This window comes from Penaeus monodon, unplaced genomic scaffold, assembly GCF_015228065.2.
Source record: "Penaeus monodon isolate SGIC_2016 unplaced genomic scaffold, NSTDA_Pmon_1 PmonScaffold_1852, whole genome shotgun sequence".
Lineage (NCBI taxonomy): Eukaryota > Metazoa > Arthropoda > Malacostraca > Decapoda > Penaeidae > Penaeus > Penaeus monodon.
The window spans coordinates 3,133-10,000 of record NW_023648061.1 but is presented as its reverse complement, the minus strand read 5'-3'; the positions used below and the strand labels follow the sequence as shown (position 1 = coordinate 10,000).

At 40.3% G+C, this 6,868-nt stretch overlaps 1 protein-coding gene across 8 annotated transcripts in view; it reads right to left on the bottom strand.

Annotated features, from left to right (window-relative positions):
- LOC119569763 (baculoviral IAP repeat-containing protein 7-like) overlaps positions 1–6,290 on the bottom strand; it is an 11,381-nt gene extending 5,091 nt beyond the window's left edge. Inside the window, exons 1-3 of one of the 8 annotated variants that reach the window (XM_037917791.1) lie at positions 5,782–5,912; positions 3,969–4,184; positions 2,349–2,396 (exon numbers count right to left, since the gene is read on the bottom strand). The gene's annotated coding sequence lies outside the window, so the exon portion shown is untranslated. Of the gene's footprint in view, positions 1–980; positions 1,013–2,348; positions 2,397–3,481; positions 3,512–3,968; positions 4,185–5,769; positions 5,913–6,207 lie in introns of those variants that run through there. The other 7 variants (XM_037917789.1, XM_037917787.1, XM_037917788.1 and 4 more) reach the window with 7 other exon arrangements.
- Between the last annotated feature and the right edge of the window lie 578 nt (positions 6,291–6,868).

Here is a 6,868-nt window from a genome sequence, read left to right as displayed (position 1 = left end):
TTCGAGCTTGTAGGCAGGGCAGCTCCTATATTCATTCATTTATTGAATTTTTTCTGCTGAATCTAAGGTCATTAGTGGAGTACACAAAATATAGCATTAGGCTGGGGCTTGGGGTCAAAGCCCCTGGTAAAGATTCTTTAGTTCAGTAAGGCAATGTTTGTGGATTTCCAGGGTGGTCAGTGGTCAAAATGGAAGAACATCAAAGGTTACACAACATTATGGTAAAGTATTGTGGCAAAAAGAGTAAATATGAGTTAACGATTTGGATAAGTGGATAGAAGAAGGGGATGAAGAAGAGAAGGCAAAGGAAAGAGGGAGATGAAAAGATCCTGCAAAATTAGTTGAGGCAAAGGCTGAGGTCCAAGGCAGGGCGATCCCTACATAGGCTCAGTCTCTGCCTCCTAAGCCCCCCCACAGAAACAAAGAGCAAGGGATTGGAGGAGACAGCTCCTATAAAATACATTATGTGAGCCACCACCTTTGGTACATCTGCATGACTGAGCAGAGCAATTTGAAAAGTCATGACCAGGTTGGGCAAATAAGGGGCAGCTGGCTGGGGAGCTACTGTGGCTGGGTGGCCAAAACATCAACATTTCTGACATTAATGGGGTAGAGTTTGATATGGTCAGACAGGGCAGGACACTCCACCAATATAAACTTAATGAGGGAAGTCATGTCTACAGAAGCTAATCTTGGCAATATTTGTGTAGGATTTACATTGGCCTCTGCGAGGAATAGTGTAGTACTGCATTATAGTCGACAAGGCATGTGAGCAAGTCGTTTCCACAGTCTGACCAGTCCTTGTCAAAGACAAGACAATCAAACGGAAAGATGGAAACGGTTCCAGTAAAAGTATTAAAGAAGGAGTGAAGTTGGGCAGGAAGGTTAGTCAGGGTATATAGTATACGAGCTTAGGACTCAGATGTAACTGTGACAAGGCATGAACAAATGGAACGACAGCAAAAGGAAACTTTGCCTACTTGTTTTTGGAGACATTATTGGAAGAGAGGGGTATTGTCAGAGCACAGGGCTATAGGGGAGAATTACAAAAAAATTATCCCACTTGGCTGAGTACCCAAAAAGGGTACTCAAAAGGTTTGCAGAGGTGGAAGCAGTAAGAATGAGGGTGGGAGAAAGATGGGGTGGTATGAAGATAGGTATTACTGTTGGGAGGAGAACAATAAGGATGAAGAGTAGTAATAGTAATATCATTAGGAGGAGGATGGATATCAGCAGTTACTTGGAGTGTGGAAGGAGTAGGAGTTGTAAGATTTGGAGGTTGAGTGTCTGTTTTCATTAAGTAATCTTGAATATTTTCAATAGTTTCTTCTGAGGAGTTGGTTGGGGAGTTTTGGGGGATAAAGGATTTCTTGTGAGGGGGGGAAGAGAGGATTGGTGTCTCAAGCGTAGGGGCAAAGGAAGGTGGAGGTGATTGTGTGGTAGGGGAAGAGGGGGTGGAACGTTTGTTCTGTCTGTTACGGGTAGTGCGAGGAGGGAAAGGGGAAGGTGTTGGGGTTGTAGTGGTGATTGGAGTATCTGTAGTAGAGATTGGAGTGTCTGGGTTTGGGATGGCAAAAGAGTTTGACTGGGGAAGGTAGGAGGTAGAAGAGGGGGAGTTAGATGTAGGGGGGGTGGGTTTAGGAGAATTGGTAGAATGAGCAGTATTACTGGGGTAAGGAGTAAGAGAGAAACCATGTCGATGTGCTTCCTGTCTGGCTTCACGTAGTGTGAGTCCAAGTTTGAATCTGAGAGTTGCTACCTCAGACTCAAATTTGTAGGTGGGACAGCCCTTATAAAATACATTATGGGGGCCGCCACAGTTGGCACACATGTGCGTGATTGTGCAGAGCAGTTAGATCGGGTATGGCCAGGTTGGGCACATAGTGGGCATCTGGCTGTGGAACGGCAATGTTTGGCTGGGTGTCCTAGACGCCAACAATTTTGGCACTGACATGGAGGAGGTTGGTATGGACGAACAGGGAGGGATTCTCCTCCTATGTATAAGTAAAAGGGAAGGTCATGTCTATGGAAGGTAATTTTGGCTATGTTAGTGGGTTCTTTCGATGACCTCTGGGGGAATGGAGTAGCATTGTACTGATGTTGATACATAGTCTGTGAGACAGGCAAGTAGGTCTTCTACACAATCTGACCAATCTTGTCATAGATTGGGCAATTTGCTGGGAGATTGAAACTGTTCCGGTACAAGTATTGAGGGTTGGATGGGGTTCTGCAAGGATGGGGTTACCATATAGGTCAGTTAGTTTTGTTAATGCTATAGCTTGGTTTTTGGATGTTACTGTGACAAGACGGGAGTGGTCGGGTCGGCTACGGAAAGAGACTTTACCTACTTGTTTTTGGACATTGTTGGAAGAGAAGGCTGTTGTCAGAGTAGGGAGCTGTGGGAGGGAACACGAAAAATCAGTCCCATTTGGCTGTGCTAAAGAGAGTATTCAAGATTGTTGTAGAGATAGGGGTAGTAGAAGGGCGGGGGTGTGACGAAGATGGAGTAGTGTTGAGGGAGGTAGTGTTATGGAGAGGTGGGCAATAAGGCTGTAAGGTATTAATAAGGGAGGATGGGGTGATTGATGTTGGAGGTTGTGGGGGTAGAGGTGTTGAAGTTGAGCATGCTGGGAGAGTGGAAATGTTCCTTAAGGGTTGATTGTTGGCAACTGTACTAGTAGGCATTGATGAGGGGGTAGTTATTGCAGTGTTCGGAGCCGTGGTCAAAGGAGAGCCTGGGGTCAGGGAATCGGGTGGGTTTACATCGTTGGGGCTATTTGATAAAGGGGCAAGCCTGATTGCCCCTAATAGTGGGGATATGTTTTCATTACTGGCCATGGTAAGCCTGGATTATGTTGGGGATAAGAACAGTCCACTCCTCAGGGTCCCCTTGAGGGGTAAGGGCTAGGTAACTAAATCAGGGGAATACCGTGCCCATGGCTCCTCAGGCCGTTCAGGACTGGCACAAAGTCAGCCTTTCATCCTTTCAGCACGGCTCTCACACCTTAGGAGGTGGATAGCAGAAGGGTTTGGTGAGGGACAGAAACGAAGAAGTGGGAAGAAGAAGAAGAAGAAGAAGAAGAAGAAGAAGAAGAAGAAGAAGAAGAAGAAGAAAAAAAAAAAAAAAAAAAAAAAAAAAAAAAAAAAAAAAAAAAAAAGACCATGCAAAATTAGTTGAGTCGAGGGCTGAGTCCCAAGGTTGGGGAGTTCCCCATCATTGGGTCCCAGTCTCTGCCTCCTAAGCCACCCACGACAACAGCGGGCAAGGGATTGGGGGGCCATATATTAGTGAGTGCTGTTTTCCTTGCTGTCACGCCTTCGTCTTTACATATTCCTGTACATGTATACTATGTACCATGTTGCATAATTTTATTACCAACTTGTGAAGGAAATACCATATATGACTATCATTGCAGGCATAACTTACCTCCTATCATATAGGAAGCAAAACTAAAAACTAAAACTTTGTGGTATTTGTTACCTCCAGAGACAGTTCCAAAACCAGGGTATCATGTGAACCCAAAATCCAAACCTAATCCCTCCTTATGTTTATTCCCTAAACCAGTGTATGCCCCTTTTATTAGCATTGTGTGCCAACTTGCCAAAGAGATATTAAGAATCCTGGCTGTGAGAGTGTTGTGGACTCTGAACACTGATATGCAGAGGATATTTTTGTGATTTCTCGATTAATATGAGGCTGCTGCAGATGTATCTGTTGTACCTCCTAATCTATTTTTTATGCTCTATACAATAGCAGTGCCCATTTCCCTCTATCTTATTTTGTCACTTTCTTTATATTCTTATTATATCAGTGATATTTGATTTTTTTTCAGAAATTTTTTAATTTCACACAGCCATCCAATCATTACTGGTTTTAATCATTCACATTATATCGCGCACGAACCTCATCTTTTCTATTACAAATGATATAAATGAAGATATTGGTAATTGTTTACAAGTGCCCTTACCCCTCAGAGACTGTCCCTATCCCTGCAATCACTTCTGGGAAATCCTCAATCACTTCTTCTTTCTTGTTACTGGGTTTTAGACTATGGTTGTCTATATCCCTTGGATCCTCTTCTTTTAGTTTAATTTGCTGTTAATGTCAATTAGTCTTGTTCTTTGTAGGAAAATCTTTGTATGTCTCAATATGTAGTACTTTATTATTGATGGCTGATATGCACCTGTAATCAGAAGATTTATATTAAAATCTTGTATATTAATTTGTGTGAGAGCTTGTTTTAATTTGGTTCTTTGAGAGTTGAATCTTGGGCAAAGTGTTCAACACTTTCTTTTTGATTCCTGCACCATCTGCAGAATGGGCCATTTTCCATCTTTATTCTGTATAGATGTTGTTTCAGTCTTGTGTGTTTGGTTGTTATTCTTGATATGAAGGAATCTAGTTTTCTGTATTTAGCTCTGATCCATGGTTTTTGGTCATTATCTTTGATGAAATAATTTTTTGTGTTCAAAATTCTCTTTAAATCTATTTCTCACTGTTTGAAGTTCTTTGATTTGATTTCTCTTATAGTATATTTTGTGTCCTGTGGTTTAGATATGGGGATGTTTATCTCATGAACTTTCTTTGCAGCTTGATCGGCAATTTTTATTTACCTTTAAAGTTTTACGTGATGGAATCCATTGCAACACTGTCTTTTGGTTTTGAGAGTAAATGTATTTGCTTTTGTATTTCATATGTGATTTGTTTGTAGTTCTGTGGTTTGGGGTTTTGTATTAGTTGTAATGATGATTGTGAGTCTGTTAGTGTTGCTGTGTTTGTTAATTTGTTGTTTGTTATATAAACTAATCCTTGTTTTATGACAAATAGTTCTGCATGAGTGATTTCTATTTGGGGGTAATTTCCAAATAGTTGTTATATTTTTGTTTTGAATGGAGATTGTTGCTGAGGGTCATTCTGGTTCTTTTATCTTTGAGCTGTCTGGGAAAAGTTTGATATCATCTTTATAGGTAGTATTTATTAATTCCTGGTATTGTTTATGAATGATTATTTGAGGAGTATTTTTTATGTTATTCATACAGTTTGTTTGTATATTCTCTGATATATCATACCATGGGGATATTGTACCAGTGATCTTTTATCTCTTTGAGGGTTGTATTCTTTTATACATTTAATTGTTTGTTGTTTTATTGGCATGGTATTGGTTTTTAAAAAAGATATTTGTCATTTGTATGCATTCAAGCTCTTTGATTCTATTTGAATAATAAGCCCAATATTATTCAATATACTAATGAATGACTTAGAATTATCAGAAGGGGTTGAAAAATAATATATGCAGATGACATAACCTTAGTAACAAGCAATAAAAGCCTACTATAAGCTTCCAATAAAATAGAAACAGACCTGCAAAAACTAAAAGAATGGGCCAATAACTGGGACTTGAAAATAAACTTAAAAGAAAGTAAAGTAATGTGTTTTCTAAACAGAAAGATAAACCAACTACCAAGAATAAAAATAGACAATATGGAACTTGCCTACACTCATATCCAAAAAATTCTAAGATTAACATTAGATGCTCCCACACTAAAATGAAAAAAAAAAAAAAAACATATAGAAAATCTAAAAGTAGAAGAAATATTAAATAGAATAAACATAATGAAAATTACTTGCTTCACTAAACTTGGGACCAAACGGAGATAATCTATTTTTTTTTTTTTTATAAAATATATATAAAACCCAAAATAGAATTTGGAATAACAATCTATGGAGCAGCAAAAGAAACAGAATAAAAAAAACCCTAGAAACTTTACAAAATCAAGTACTTAGACTGGCAGCTGGTCGTCTCCGAACGACTCCCACCACAGCTGTTGAGGCGACGGCAGCCTCCTCTCCCCGCGGCCGCTGCCCAAGAGCCGAGCCCACCCCGGCCCCCGGCGCCCTCCCCCGCGGCCGCTGCCCAAGAGCCGAGCCCACCCGGCCCCGGCGCTCTCCCCCGAGGTGTCTGGCGGGACCCCACTCTCCGCCCGCCATGGCATCATCATTTCTTCTGGTGTTATGGACTGCCTTAGCAGATTATTTCAGGCATCTGTGAGCATAGTTTTCCTACGGCAGGGTCAGTGTCATTAGTAGCAAAATAAGGAATCACATGTTGCGTGACTCTCTTATCATCAACTTGGATTTCTTACGTTTGTCCTATCGAATACAGGCAAAGTTTATCCTGAACCTTATAGCTGTGAAATAAACTATACCTTTTAAAATTTATTTTGGATGTCCACGTCTTTTTCAAAGGGGAAAATTGTTCCGTAGTGACAAAATAACCTTAGAATGTACGCTGTCTGCTTGCACTTTACTTCCCAAGCTCCTATATTTTTCATACGTGTGATGCTTATCTAGATAAATCAAAATTTGCGGTTTTGCAGTTTCCAATACCCTTAGTACGCTTTCTTTGTTGTATTGGCGACGCTCAGATTATTTGAGAATTCTGTTAGTATTTAGAGATTCCTGAAATGTGACGTAAAGGGATTACATCTTGCTGAGTTTTGTTGTTCGTGTGCGTGTGCGTGTGTGTATGTGTATGTGTATGTGTATGTGTATGTGTATGTGTATGTGTATGTGTATGTGTATGTGTGTGTGTATGTGTATGTGTGTCTACATAATGGATTCTTGCTTTGGCGGTGAAATTGAGAACTGTCGTTTCGTTTCGCGGGAGTTTTGAAAATGGGGACAGGGCCCTTTCCCTTGATTTAAAAGAAAGTTTGACATTAAAACTTTTTTCGGTCTATTATTAAGTTTTTTAGAAAAAAGCGTTTTTCAGGTTCTAGGGTGGAAAAAAGGGATCTTAAAGATATCTAAAAAACCGGAATCCCCGGGTTTTAGTTTTTTTTAGGGTTTAAGCCCGGGGCCTTAAGT